General features: G+C 34.8%; 1 protein-coding gene across 3 annotated transcripts in view; it reads right to left on the minus strand.

Annotated features, from left to right (window-relative positions):
• Nucleotides 1-15,829, minus strand: part of LOC149779611 (lysosomal cholesterol signaling protein-like) — an 85,194-nt gene extending 69,365 nt beyond the window's left edge. Inside the window, exon 1 of one of the 3 annotated variants that reach the window (XM_089940395.1) lies at nt 15,506-15,829. The gene's annotated coding sequence lies outside the window, so the exon portion shown is untranslated. The other 2 variants (XM_089940399.1, XM_089940397.1) reach the window with 2 other exon arrangements.
• Between the last annotated feature and the right edge of the window lie 124 nt (nt 15,830-15,953).

Raw genomic sequence — 15,953 nt, forward strand, 5'->3', positions numbered from 1 at the left:
ACTCGTAGGGCAAAAAGGAGAGGGAGTGTGTACGAGGAAGTGTGGTCATATTGGATGTTTCAGGAGAAGGATGGAAGATGAGTAAATAACAATGAAAGGTTGGACTGAGGATGAGGGCCTGAGGTATGTTTCAAGATGAGTAGATGAAAACAAAGGTTTCAGATACTGCTTTAAAATGAGGCGGGGCCTGTTGCAAACAGGAGAACCAAGAACAATGAAGATATCTGTAACAGTTGCATTCTCTAGTAATTGATATCAATAATATAAATAGGTGACCACAAATATTCTTGATACAGGATGTATTGCTATGCAGAAGAAAAATTAAAGGTCACATTTTTCGTACATTATACGGACTTTACACAGCAACCTGAATTCTGTTGACACCAATTTCTATCTATGCCAACCAAGTAAGGGTGATCATATCAGTATGATGATAATGAAAATAGGTGGTGATGAAAATTTCCAGCGGAAGATGGGATTTGTGACAAAGATCACACTTTCATATGTAATATTGGCTCTACTTAAGTAACCTAAACTCCATCTAAAGCAATTGTGTGACGGCAACCAAATTTGGTTTGTTATTCCTGGAGGAAGAATATAACAGAGGTCTTGAATCGTGAATGCACTCTTTGTTTGAAGTGGTTGAGGGTGGGTAGAATTTGGATGGTGGGTGTTGAAAAATATTAAAGTGTGGATATTTGCAAAGATCTCCATTCTGATAGTTGCATCACCATTATAATGTTACATCACCATGTCAATTTTTTTCTAGCTAACCATCTAGATATCAAGGTCACTAAGCTATAGAAAACATTTAGGTATAACAAAGCAGTGCCTACACTACCATATTCAATAATTTCTGCCAGCAAAGCTAACTGATTTGTATACATGTATTTGTTGTGCTTAAAGCATAACAAATGTTAGATTACATAGGTCACTAAAACAGAAAAACCTGCTGTTATGCCTAAGATTTGTTACAAATCTACATTAAGGCTGGAATATATAATTTACCTTTCTGTATTTAGTTTTAAGCTTGCACTCATTTTTGCCAGATTACAAAGAAAATCTGGCTTATGGATCAATGTTATTTGTCTGTATGTCCACCCATGTCTAACATCAACACAAAGGTAAGTAACAGCATTTTGACTATTTTTAAAACTATACTGCCTTTAGAGTTATAAGACCTGATATGTAAATGTTTTATGAATAAGACAGTAATCAGTCAGTAAAAACAAAGTCACCATGACCTGTATTTTACAATTCATTTTTTATTTGTGCTGACCTTTGCATTAAGCTTGGGTTTACATTCAGCTCATGTTCTCTGACCCAATAGCTTGCAAAGTCATGTAACTTGAAATGATGCATCACGAGGAGTACAACACAATTCAATCAAAACTAGTCACTGTGACCTATATTTCACACTCCAATGAACTACATTAACCTTTGTATTTTACTCAATTTTTCAAATGCAGTTGACTGTATGATCATGTACATTGGTATGTAAAAGAGTACTAAACTCTTTAATTGGAATTAAGTCATTGTAACCTATATTTCACTCTGCCATAATTATTGTTAACCATTGGCTCATTTTCTGAAACATTATTATTGCAGAGCCTGGGGATGTAGAATAAGTTGAACACACCCTCCTGCTTACACTGACAATATGGTATTCCAAACAATGTCAGCATTCAGTGATATATATACACAACCTGATACAAATGGTTTTGGGGCATTATAAAATATCTCATTTGTAACCAAATTTCTATGCCAATTTTCTCAAGATCCTATCATTGTCTGAAAGGAATGCTGTCTCTAATGAAAACAAGAAGTCTACTATCCTTTTGCAAAAGTCTGTTTGCTGAGAATTTCACTTTGGAAATTTAAGTTCATCATCCTGAAAAAGCACCCTTAACAAGGTTATACTGAAAGCAAAATTAGACTCAACTGATTAATTATTTCTGTAAAGAAGCAATTTGATTCCATTAAATTTGGAAAAAGATAATGGTTGTTTAAATGGCAATATTTTAGATCTTTTGCTTTTAAAGTCAATGATTTAGAGACAGTTCTAAGTTCTGATGGTCTTAAGATGATTGGCATCAAATATCAGAGTTAATATTTCTTATGACCAATATATGAACCAGGATATTCTTCTATGTTATCTTCATTACAATGTCATAAACAACCAGTATATTCTTCTATGTTATCTTCATTACAATGTCCTAAACAACCAGGATATTCTTCTGTGTTATCTTCATTACAATGTCCTAAACAACCAGGATATTCTTCTATGTTATCTTCATTACAATGTCCTAAACAACCAGGATATTCTTCTATGTTATCTTCATTACAATGTCCTAAACAACCAGTATATTCTTCTATGTTATCTTCATTACAATGTCCTAAACAACCAGGATATTCTTCTATGTTATCTTCATTACAATGTCCTAAACAACCAGGATATTCTTCTATGTTATCTTCATTACAATGTCCTAAACAACCAGTATATTCTTCTATGTTATCTTCATTACAATGTCCTAAACAACCAGTATATTCTTCTATGTTATCTTCATTACAATGTCCTAAACAACCAGTATATTCTTCTATGTTATCTTCATTACAATGTCCTAAACAACCAGGATATTCTTCTGTGTTATCTTCATTACAATGTCCTAAACAACCAGGATATTCTTCTATGTTATCTTCATTACAATGTCCTAAACAACCAGGATATTCTTCTATGTTATCTTCATTACAATGTCCTAAACAACCAGGATATTCTTCTGTGTTATCTTCATTACAATGTCCTAAACAACCAGGATATTCTTCTATGTTATCTTCATTACAATGTCCTAAACAACCAGGATATTCTTCTATGTTATCTTCATTACAATGTCCTAAACAACCAGTATATTCTTCTATGTTATCTTCATTACAATGTCCTAAACAACCAGGATATTCTTCTATGTTATCTTCATTACAATGTCCTAAACAACCAGGATATTCTTCTGTGTTATCTTCATTACAATGTCCTAAACAACCAGGATATTCTTCTATGTTATCTTCATTACAATGTCCTAAACAACCAGGATATTCTTCTATGTTATCTTCATTGCAATGTCCTAAACAACCAGTATATTCTTCTATGTTACCTTCATTACAATGTCCTAAACAACCAGGATATTCTTCTGTGTTATCTTCATTGCAATGTCCTAACAACCAGGATATTCTTCTGTGTTATCTTCATTGCAATGTCCTAAACAACCAGGATATTCTTCTGTGTTATCTTCATTACAATGTCCTAAACAACCAGGATATTCTTCTATATTATCTGCATTACAGTGTTCTAAACAATGACTATCAACTTCAGAAGATTTTGCAACAAGTCTTAATACTTTTAGCAGTCCTTAACACATTAACCCCTAGCGATGACTTAACGGGGCAGGAGGTAGTAGCCTACTGCCGAGCTCTGTAGTGTCATGGTCATGCATGATGCACTAAAGTGGGTGGTATTGTAGAAAGGTAGACAGATGTAGCTCTACAATGATACCAAATAATCTGGAATATCTAGTTGCACTACAAAATACAGATAAAAAACCTCATTTCTGGACCCGACTTTTTCTACCCAAAATTCGCCCGTGGTCAGAATCCGATTTTGTGTCTGGATTTTAGACTTTTTGGTCTCAGATCTAAGGCAAACTGGCATGAACTGCAAACAGGCAGATGAGCCTTTGCAAAAAGTAGGATAAGATGGGCATTTGGAATAAAGAATGGTCTCCATACAAAAATAATGGCTCCATTTAGCAAAAAAAAGAAAAAAGAACTCCAACTTTTACCCTTCTGCTCATGCATGAGGCAGTATGTTATGGAAAGATGACCGGGGATTTGGTGTTTTTGAGTCTATTCAGAAATAGCTATCAAAATGTGTTTCCTACTCAATTTTCAGGCGAAAATGACAAAAAGACCAGGTGTTAATGTGTTAACACACTATGGTCACTCTGATTAATAAAAACAACTAATGAGATGTTTCCAGAGGTAATTCCATGGGTATCATCACCAAATGGGATATCTATGGTTTGTTTTCCATCATAACAGAGAATCACACAGAGTAGTTTCAATAGCTTGTTTTGGAGTTTCTGGAAAATTGTGTTTGATTTTTAAACTAATGACCTGCAATAATCCTAATGTTGCAGAGTTTAGTGGAACTTGTGTTTTGCCTCATATCCATACTGGAGACAGTAAGTGGAAAGCAAGTGATCACTGAATGCATGACTTTTATATAGGAAAAAATAGAATAACTATTGAGACCAGGTAATCTATATATAAAAAGGTGACCATTTAGACATGTTTGATAGTGCTTAATTTCTGTAAATACTATGTACAAGTTCATGAATCATATCATATATACTGTTGTTGCCTAATCTGTTTAAATAGATTAAATAACAGGTTTCAATCTGTAACCATAAGACAGATTATAAGAAAGAGTCCCTTTGAAGGGATTGATGCTTCACTGGTCAAAACTAGTTTCCTGGAATCCTACACTGGCCAAAACTGGTTTCCAGGAATCCAAAGTAAGTCAGTTTCTTCTGTCTTTTAATGTCTCTTCTGAACTGCTGAGTACTAAAACCATCTATGATTACCCTCGGAAACTCCAACAGACTAAATTTAATAACGAAAATATTTTCTCACATGTATATGTCTAAATTAACAAGTTCACAAGATAACTAAGTTCTGTACAAATTACAAAAGTATTTGCAATGATCTCTGCATTGAACCTAATATAACTGATACAAAACCACTGATATACAATGTCATGCTTAATTAAATCAATCTTGATAAATATTTAAAAATACAAATAGAAAGTTATATAAGTGGAATTTTTCAAGGTATTCTTCTAACATATTTACAATTTGCATTTAATATTAAAAAGCATTTATATTTATGTTATGATGCTCACCAACTAGTGAAGCTAGTAACTCAAAGCAAATCTTTTAACCTTTAACCTTTAATCTTTAACTATTTTCAATGTCAGAGCTGACAATCAACTTGTTTATCATAATGCAACTAAACAACAAAATGTGGTCAACATTCACTTGTATATGAACACATCACTGATTCATAAGCTTGGTGAAATACAGGAATGCAAGCAATAACCTCAATCCCAAGGTCAATTAGGCCTGATATACAAAGGTGTGGACATACCAGTTGTCAGATCTGCACTATTTTCATTTAGAACCATTTACAAAATGATACCACAAAGTGTTTTAGTGAAAACCTCATGCCAATGCCACAATTCATGCAAAATTACTAGTGATAAGAAGAATTTTTAGATTAGACAAGTACTATTTTAGTGGGGGGGAAAAGCAATGCTGATATAACCATTTGTTACTGAGCAGCACAGATAACTAAATCTTCTAGATGGCTGTTGTGGTGGCCATATTGAATATTTTATATGCACCAAATTAATTTGTACCAACAAGATATCATAAATGGTGTTTTAGTGAACCCCTTCCAACCTGAAAATATGACCATCCACTTAGGTGAAGTAGCCACAGAACAATTTTAAAGATGGCCACTGGTCACTGTTGTGACAGCCATACTGAATGTCCCAGTGGCACTGATATCAGTCCAGTCCACCACAACATTAGACATTTATAAAAAAAAAAGATAAGATAAGAACAACCATCCATGAATTAGTGATAGCACGATTTTAAGATGTCACCTAGCATTGAAAAGGGAATTCAAACTGGCATGATTTTCATTTATGAGCAGCTAGACATCGCAGGAAGTAATGTAGTGAAAAAGTATTTAGTGAAACTTGCTATCATTGATAAAAAGTAAATTTACAAACACATACAGTAATACCTCGTGCATTCGCGTTTCTGGATTCGCGAATTCACGGATTCGCGAAATTTTGATTGGTACCCTCTACGTACATGTTTTCTTTATTTTATTGAATTGTACCTTCGTTATATGACTTCTGTGACATATGAAGTTTACCTAGTTTACCTTCCTGACAACGACAAAGAAAACATCAGTCATTAAGTTTACAGTCCCATTCATTACTTGGTTTTACCTTACTGTGAGTGCAAAAGAAAATGGCAGCCAATGAATTAGTATAGGGGTAATATTAGTATACATGTAGCGTACTGTAAATGCGCTAGTGTGGCAAATACCCATTAGGCGATACTGAACTCTATTTTTACGTCAACCATTTATTTCTCTTTTTAAGGGTAATGTATTAGGCTAACTTTTAAATGAAATTAAAGTGCTTTGGGAGCATGATTTGGGTCATATTTAGGGTTTAAACCCAAGAAATAAGCATTTATTAGCATTTTTAGTGACTCGTACCAAACATTCGCAATTCCTCCTGATCCACAACTGGTTCTGGAACCTAACCTCGCGAATGTTCGAGGTATTACTGTAATCCAACTGCTGTAATAACTTCTTTGTTTCCATTCCTCAGCCTGGACTGTAACCTAACTCCATTGCCCCTGAGTAGCTGCTGATAATACCATATTTAACTCATTAACCCCTGAACGTTTTTGTCGTTTTTGCCTGAAATGTGAGTCGGAAACACTTTTTCTGGGCTAATTCTGAATACATCCTAATACATGACTTCCAAGTTATTTCCCATTAACCTAAGGCCTAGTTGTGTTAGAAACATCATTTTTCATTGGCTATTTCACTCATGCATGAGCAGATGGGTAAAAGCTGTAGTTCTTTTTTTTTCTTTTGCTTAATGGACCCATCATTTTCGTATAGAGACCACTCTTTATTCTATGTACCCATCTCATCCTACTTTTTGCAATGGTTCATCTGTCTTTGTGCAGTTCAGACTTGTCTGCCTTAGATCTGAGGCCAAAAAGTCTAAAATCTGGACACAAAATCGAATTCCAACCATGGGCAAATTTTGGGTGGAAAAAAATTGGGTCCAAAAAATTAGGTTTTTCCCTCTGTATTTTGTAGTGCAACATAAATTCCAGATTTGTTTGGTATCATTGTAGAGCTACATCTGTCGACCTTTCTATAATACCACACACTTTATTGTATCATACATGACCTTGACACTACAGAGCATGCCAGTAGGCTACTGCCTCCTGCCACATAAACGCGACACCAGGGGTTAATGAGTTAACAAGAATCACAGCCTCCTAAATTTAATAGCAAACAGAGATTTACTCCTCTATCATAAATATACCATTATTAAATTTATGAACTAAAACTTATATAAATACCACAGCACTTGAAATAACTATATTTATCCCTATAACACTCTTTTCCTTTCGCAGAGAACTTGTAAAATTTTTGCTCCATTTAAACTAAATGGACAGTAATTACTCAGTTTTTATGCATGACAATTCTTTAGATATATTAATCTCAATCTTGCGAATACAAATTTCTTAATGGTGATGTACCTATTTTTGGTAATATTGGAGAGTTTACTTTTGAAGATTTATGCAGAAATAAGCTGTCTGATAGCAATAAAGAAATATGGAAGTTTTTTGGCATGTCCTGTTTTATAGTCTCTCCAGTGTCAGGCATATGTAAAATCAGTACCAGTACCTTAATCAGTACCTTAATGGTGGATGTGTATAGTGACATGCAGCTGTCAGGAGGAGGTAAATACTGATAAACTGTCCACAGGAACGGTCTATACAACCATTCATTTAGGACAAATACTGATAACTACATGATGGCTGTTGTGACAGTCATATCGGACTGGTTCAAGAAATTAATCATGGAATGTTATTTTTAATGCTCCTACATTCTGAAGAACAAACTGACTACATCAAAAAATGATGTCATGAAGTGGATCAAATTCTGTCATTGAATAAAACTGAAATGTCCAGAGCTTGTGAAACTCACATATCCAAGAAGGTGACCAATTTGACAGTGTGATCTTGAGTTGTGCAGCAGTTCAGCTGTCGTTACTACTGCCTCCTAGCAACAAATTAAGTTAATCAACAAGATAATTATGAAAAACAAAGATGTCTCATGGTCTGATGGTAAGTGTATTCAATCACCTATTTTAAGTATGGATCAAACATTCATTAGTTCTGATTCCAGCTTTAATTTGTTTTGTACTTGATACAAAGAAGTGTAATGAACTACCAGTATCAATAATTCAAATTACAATTATATTAGAATATGTTGTCCCGAGATATATTTTGTATTATTGATCCTAATTTTCACACTGATAACACCTGAAGTGTTTGATTCAAATTTTCTGAATCACTTTTATATCCCTGCTAATGCTCTAAAGTTCCATATGGATCAATATCCATTAAAGATTTGTCATTTATTTGCAAACTGGATAGATGGTTTCTACATTAAATGTATTGCAACACGCAGAAAATTTAAAGATGAAAAATTACATGTCATAACCTAATTTTTCCATGCATGTATGTATGTATGTATGTACGTGTGTGTGTGTGTGTGTGTGTATATCAATGTACACATGCATGAGTCTAAGGGTTTTAACACCTCTTCAGCACAATTCTGGTATAAAAAAAATAGTCATGGCAAAATAAATTTTAAACAAAACTTGCTAAAATCTTTAGGAAGATACACCCTTAAGACTATTGAAATATAAAGCTCTAAACTTCTCACCTTTAGGATGTCACCCAATTCTAGTAATTTTGGCTACCCCCCCCCCACTTCAACAACACTACTCCCCCCCTTTTCAACAACACTATAATGGCATGTATGTTGGGTCTAGTCATGCTCAGATGACGATACTGTTGCAGTTGTTCACATGTAACTGGCAGTTATCAAAATAAACATTAACGAAACAAGTCACAATCAGTAAATATGTCACAAGCAGCTGTGAAGTGTATGTAGGACTACAAGAAGTGTATGTGTGTGTGTGATTTGGATTTTGAACGTAGCTTTAAAAAAATTCAGTCATATCGCTATGATGTCTGCAGTGTGCAGTTTATAGACTAGTGATGCCTAGCACTGGGACATCATGTTGCAGACATGTAGCTTTATGTCCCACCCAGTCACAGTATCCTGACACCAGGCCAACTAGTCCTAACACTAACCTCCTGAGCGCCAAGCAAGGCAGCTGATAGTACCATTTTTGTAAGTCTTTGTTATGACTCATCTGGGGATTGCACTCAAGACTTCCTGCATCTGAGGCGGGCTGACGCTCTAACCACTAGGCCAACAGAGCGGTGGCTACAAGAAGTATTTACAAATATGAATTAGAGAGAGAGAGAGAGAAAGCATTTATTAACTACAAAACAATACTGAAACAAACTAATAGATATCAACAAAGGATCAGAATCAAGTTTCAATCACAATTATTATCCTATGTTTTAATCATAAGAACTTGAGTACAGGAGGCCATTATCTGGAAGAGTGTATTCATAGGTTAGTTATCCCATGGTTCACCCATATTTCACAAATGAATCTCTGAACATGCTCTTTATATCTACAACTGACACTGGTGACACAATGTTCTGGTACTGCGGATTCTATCTGAATTTTTGTGTCAGACTGGAGCACTTGCAATTATAAATTTTTTATTCAAAAAGTCAAAATCAGCCTGAAAGATCACCACTACCACCCATATTCAGACTGTTTTGAAAGTTTTTGAAAGTGCACCCTGATTCTACAGCTATGGCAATGACCAATTAAGCATTAGGATATATTCAAATTCAGTCAGTTTTATGTTTAAAAATTTTAGTGAATAAGGGGCTCACATGCTGGTTCTTGCCTACTCCTTGACCACTATGAATTTACCTAATAAAACTATTACTTATATTGGTGAAAAGCATTTTTAAATGATAACATGTAACATAATTTTGTTCAACATTAGAAATGCATTTGTAATCATCAACAATGCAAAAATGGTGTCCAGTGTTCTCAAAAAGCATATAAAATCCCTGCTTGACTTAAAAAATGTATCAAGTAAAACATGAAAATGGAAGTGACATCAAACAAAAATTATTCTGGGGTCAGTGAGCTAAAAAAAATCCACCACACCTGGCACCCTCTAAATTTAGAATGGGACCCTCTCATATCATAAGTGATTTGCAAATTGTGACAAAAAATAGAGAAGTGTTATCTAATTTGCCTGAAAGAACACTCCACCTGCATACGTTTGATGCATTTTTAGTTTGAAGTTCTTGAAAGAAACTTTTACATTATTAATAATAAACCTCATGCTGGGTCCCATCATTAGATCCCTCCACATGATGAAAAGCTATCAATTCAGAGTGTACAATGAGGAACAGTACTTTTTCTTTTCTTCATTTCGCATTGCTTACCTATAATTAACACTTTCTGCACTAAGTAACTTCAATGGAAGACTACAATTCAACATTAAGTAACTTTCAAGATGTTTAATAAATGTAGGCAACATATTTTCAGTGATTTAAAAATATTTTATGTCTTGTGATAGGAATAAATATATCATATGATTGTAAAGAAAACAAATTCAGGTCTGGGAAAAATTGCTCAAAAGTTTAGTTGCACACAGGTAATTACACAGGTAAATGAAAAGGTAAGGTAAAGGTGAATTTATGGTATTCGATCAAAGATATTAAGGAAGCATTTAAAGATTAATATGTGGTGTCATTTTGGGCCAGTAATATGTTCCTACAAATCATGGCTTAAATAACTGCAATACTGTCACATCTCAGGGTAAGCTACATGTGGGTAACAAGATTTTTACAGTTGTTAAAAACTTTAGTTTACGTGGTTTTATGTTGTTCTTTACAGAAATAAATACGCACAAAAACCTATACTTGACTAGGATCACACCAGCCTAATTTAACGAAAGTACAAGACAGTTTTTGGCTAGCAAATCATTTACTTGCGTTACCAATAAAATGCAGGTTAACATTTTACCTAGTTAAACATGTCACATGACACAGCTTCTCCAAAACTGAATCCAACAAGCTCGAATTTCTCACTTTTTGACAAATACAACTAATTCTCTGTCAAAAACCATAATTTCCATCAATATATAGAGGCTATAAAAAGTTGCTATTTCAGAAAATGTGACATAAGTCCAAGCACCTTAGTGTTGATTTTGATCATTCTCTTGCTTCCTGTGTACATTTATATTTGAAAATCTTGCCATTTCCAAAATTCATCAAATGCCCATGCTGGGCCTATGCTTTCTGAACTATTACACATCGGCAGGTTCAAAGCCTTTAAAGAACTAATTGTCTTGAAGAGGAAGAAACATCTTTTGTAGGAACAGTGACGAAGGCAGACACTGAAATCAGTGACAAAGAATGCTATGCCACTCTTAGTCTAACTCTTCATGGTACTGATGTCAAATTTAAAATTGATACTGGCTTGCAAGTAAACATCATTCCAGATCACCTTTTCGAAACAATGAACATTGACAACATTGAAATAAAACCAACTAAGACCTATCTCACAAGCTATTCTGGTGACAAACAAATTGTCATAGGCAAATGCAAATTAAATTGCATGAATCAAGAACTTTATTTTTATATCACAAAAACAAACCATCCACCTATTCTTGGGTTCAAAGCATCTCAAGATTTGCACTTAATAATATAAGTTGTTTGCAATGTTCACAGGAATAAGGACAATCACATTGTGAAAGAATTTCCCATTATGTTCAAAGGTCCAGGATGCCTGAAACAAAAATATCATATTGCAGTTGACAAAAGTGTGAAACCTGTCATCAATCCACCATGGAAGGTTCCTACAGTTTCACGAGAAACACTTAAATCAATGTTGGAAGAGATGAAACGAAAAATGTAATACAGAATGTAGATGAACCAAAAGAATGGGTCAGTTCATTAGTAGTTGTTGAAAGAAATTTACAATGACAGAGCCAATCAGAGCATTTTTGAAAAGTGACACTGAATTTGTTTGGGAAACAGTACAGAAACATGCATTTGAAGAGATCAAATGGATTCTAAACAAAGAACCTGTGTTGAAATACTTCGATGTTAAGAAGCTGGTTATTGTTAGTTGTGATGCATCAAAATCAGGACTTGGAGCAGTGTTAATGCAGACAGGCAAACCCACAACATTTGCATCAAGGTCTTTGACAGATGTAGAAACAAGGTATGCACTGATCAAAAAAGAACTGCTTGCTGTGTTATTTGGTCTTGAAACAGGGTCCATAAAGAATTCTGAATGATAAATTCAAAGACTTTTCCAAAACTTTCAAAGACCACAAACAGATTTCCAAAACATTTTTGCTAACATTTGGTATACAAGTTATGTTATATGAGGAAACAACAAATGCAAAATACTAAAATATTGTTTAATGATGAAATGAAATGAAACTGAACAGGTCATCAAAAGAAAGAAACCAGGAAAACTTGACTACATCCAAATCTAACAACCTTGGACAATCTTATTTGTAAATGGAAAGAAATTAAAATGTTTGGGTTTATTTCAATTTTCAAAGACTTTTAAAGACCTCAGGATAATCGCTCTTTCAAGGCCTTGAAAATGCTACTTCATTTTTCCCAAACTGTCAAAGACCTTCAAAGACCATATGAGCTCTGTGAAAGATTTAATCAATATGCTTTTGTTGTGAAGTTTAAGTTGAACCGGATCATAAACCTCAAGAAACCTCTATCTGCCACACCGCCTAGACTTCAGAGAATGCTTTTAAGACTGCAGAAGTACTGGTTTGACTTAACATATTGTCCAGGAAAAGAATTAATTGTAGAAGATACATTGTCGAGAGCATACAGACAGACGAACACATTTGTTATGAACATGGATAGTGAAATTGAGTGCTATGTGCACATGATCATGTCAAATATATAGATTGCAGATAGAGTTAGAAGCAATAAAGAATGGAACAAAACATGATAATAAAATGACCAAATTACAAGAAATGATTCAAAAGAGATGGCCAAATGATAAACATCTCGAACCTTTTGAAATCAGAAAATTTCTGGAACTGTAGAGATGAACTTTCAGAAATGGATGGATTAGTTCTAAAAGGAGAGAAGATTGTAATATCAGATGCTCTTCAGAAAGAAATGCTAAAAGAGTTGCACAAAAATCATATGGGTATTAAGAAGACAAAGCAAAGAGCAAGAGACATTATGTATTGGACTGGCATGAATGCACAAATTGCAGATACAGTATTTAATTGTTCTATTTGCCAGGATTACAGAAAGTCAAATAAAAAAGAACCATTGTTGTCTACACAACTACAGCATCATGGGAAATGGTTGGAACAGATTTATTCATGTGGAATATTTACAACTATGTCTTGATAGTAGACTATTGCTCCAGATATTTTGAAGGTGCCAAGTTAGAAAATACACAAGCAAGCACAGTAATCACACACACAAAGTCAGTTTTTGCAAGGCATAGAATACCATGAGAAGTAAGGAGTGGTAATGGACCACAGTTCTCCTCAAAAGAATATGGTCAGTTTGCAAAAAACCTTGGGGATTCAAACACACTACGTCAAGTCGCAAGTATCCACAGTCTAATGGTTTAGCAGAAAGAACCATTCAAACTGTCAAAGGAATTCTCAATAAGGCAAAAGAGAAGGAAAAGAGCCATATTATCGATACTGGAGAACTGAAATACACCAATTGATGACATAGGATCTCTGGCACAAATACTGATGAATCGAATACTTCAATCGACTTTGCCTACGACCAACATACAATTACATCCGCAAGTTATAAAAGAAAGAAACCTAAAGTGGAAACTGCGTGAAAAGAAAAATCAGCAAAATAAACAGTACGACAGAACAGCTAAAGAGCTTCCAAATCTGACTTCTGGAGACAGAGTCAGAACCAGAAGACAAGATCTTTTTGGGTACTGCTCCATTGGTCTAGTGGTTAGAGCGTCTGCCTCAGATGCAGGAGGTCATGGGTTTGATACCCGGCCAAGTCATATAAAAGACTTACAAAAATGGTACTAACAGAGCTGCCTTACTTGGCGCTCAGCATTAAGAGGTTTAGTGTTAGGACTGGTTGGCCTGGTGTCAGGATAATGTTTCTGGGTGGGACATGATGCTACATGTCTGTGGCATGATGCCCCAGTGCTAGACACCATTATAAACTGCCGCACTGCAGACATCATAGCGATATGACTGAAAAATTGATAAAGCTACATTGAAACCAGCTCTAGTCATCAGAAAAAGTAGCACTCCAAGGTCACATGATGGGAAAACCTAGGATGGTGCTATATACAGGAGAAACCGAAGACATCTGTTACAAACAAAAGAGACATTACCAGAGATATATGATACATACAAAGATACTAACAAGGAGGTCACTGAACTGAATGATAAGATGCCATTAGTCATCTGTTATATTACATCAGTTTATATGCAGTGATAACAACTGGACTGAACAACAAATTATTAGGACTATAGATTTTCGTGGCAATGCCAATATATCACATTGTACTTGTTTTCATGAGTATAAGAATGATTGTGAATGTCATAGGGCAAGAACTTAATTTTAGCTACAGTTAGTGGAACTTTTACAACTCACCAGAAACTTTCTGAAATATATATTTATGTGCAAAATAGAACTTTGTCAAGTTTGAATATTTACAAATTATTAAAAAAGAAAGGAGAAATGAAAATGTGAATTTAAAAGAAAAGCACAAAACTCATTTTTAGATGGAGTTGTGGTAATATACAGTATTAACATTCTGTTGCTACAAATGGTCTGGCAGTTGCAGGTTACCTGATGTTGGCTCCAGGCTATGAAGCAGTTGTAATCTAGCCATTAAAGTAGTTAGACCAAAACATGTTTTGTGTTATTTAGCAAACATAACAATTTTCGTGAATTTTGTCTCTTGGGACAAATGCGAGCACATGTGACAGCCAGTGAAAAGAACTACATGTACCATGTTTGTGACTCTATGATACATTCCTTCTTTAATTACAGAACAGTGGTAGATGCAAAAGTAGGTTTTTACTTACCATTAACTCGATTCAACTTTAGGAATCCTGTTCCATGCAAGAATTAGTGTCTTCTTCACTGCACATACATCACATACATGCGACTCTATTTTCAAAATAGATAAACTATGCTGCACACACGTCAACGCCGAAATATGATTGGCTCAAAAGGTTATACTTATTGTAACATGAGCTCGACCTTGTCTCAGCAGTAAAAATTCACAAAAATCGCACGTTTCGGAGCCTCTATTTTCAGTTTGGTACAACGCAGAAAGGCAATGATGGCTTGATGAATAGAAAAATAGCTCAGGAGTCAAACAAGCCATATATTATGGTCGTGTGCCTTTAAAGACGGAAATAGCCAAAAGAAATCGAGGGTCATGGGTGGAACGAAGTATTTGGAAGTTACGTACCTTCTCTTTTATATAGTATGATAGAGAGGGTCCTATGTCAGAACGGGTCATGGGGGTAATCTAAGGTATTTTTGTGTCTGTATGATTTTTTCCCTTCATATTACTGTTTTTTGTCGTTTTTTTTCTTCTTCTCAATATCAAGCTCGCGTCGAGCACCTGTGGGAAGAAACTCAAGTTTTGTTACAATATAGTAAAGATTTCTTACGTCAAGATCTACAGTTATATAACCAGGGAACCACAAAATTCTTCTTTGGACTGTGTAGTCACACACTGAAACAAATGACACTCCTTGAGGATACCAGCTTTCCAGATGACCATCTTCGCCTCTAAAAGACTGTTCATTAGTGCCACTTATTTTCTTTGAAATCAGTTCTCACGTAATCAAAACTTGTTTATCCAAATCCGAAATGCGTCTAAGAAACCTAACCGGATTTTTCGCGCAAGATGGTCACCATCTGTCAACAGCAAGCATTAACAATCACACTGGTTAGACACGCTTTGGTTCCCGTCAGGCTGATTACAAAATATAATGCGTCTGATTGTTATTATTTATATGCCTCTAATCAATCCAAAAGCTTAAAACCAGTCAGAGTTTCGTTTATTATGATGGACAGTCGAGATATTCCAAATGTTAATGACGTGTTGCTTCAAAG

This window comes from Sinohyriopsis cumingii, chromosome 17 (genome assembly GCF_028554795.1).
Source record: "Sinohyriopsis cumingii isolate HCF-2022 chromosome 17, ASM2855479v2, whole genome shotgun sequence".
Taxonomy (NCBI): domain Eukaryota; kingdom Metazoa; phylum Mollusca; class Bivalvia; order Unionida; family Unionidae; genus Sinohyriopsis; species Sinohyriopsis cumingii.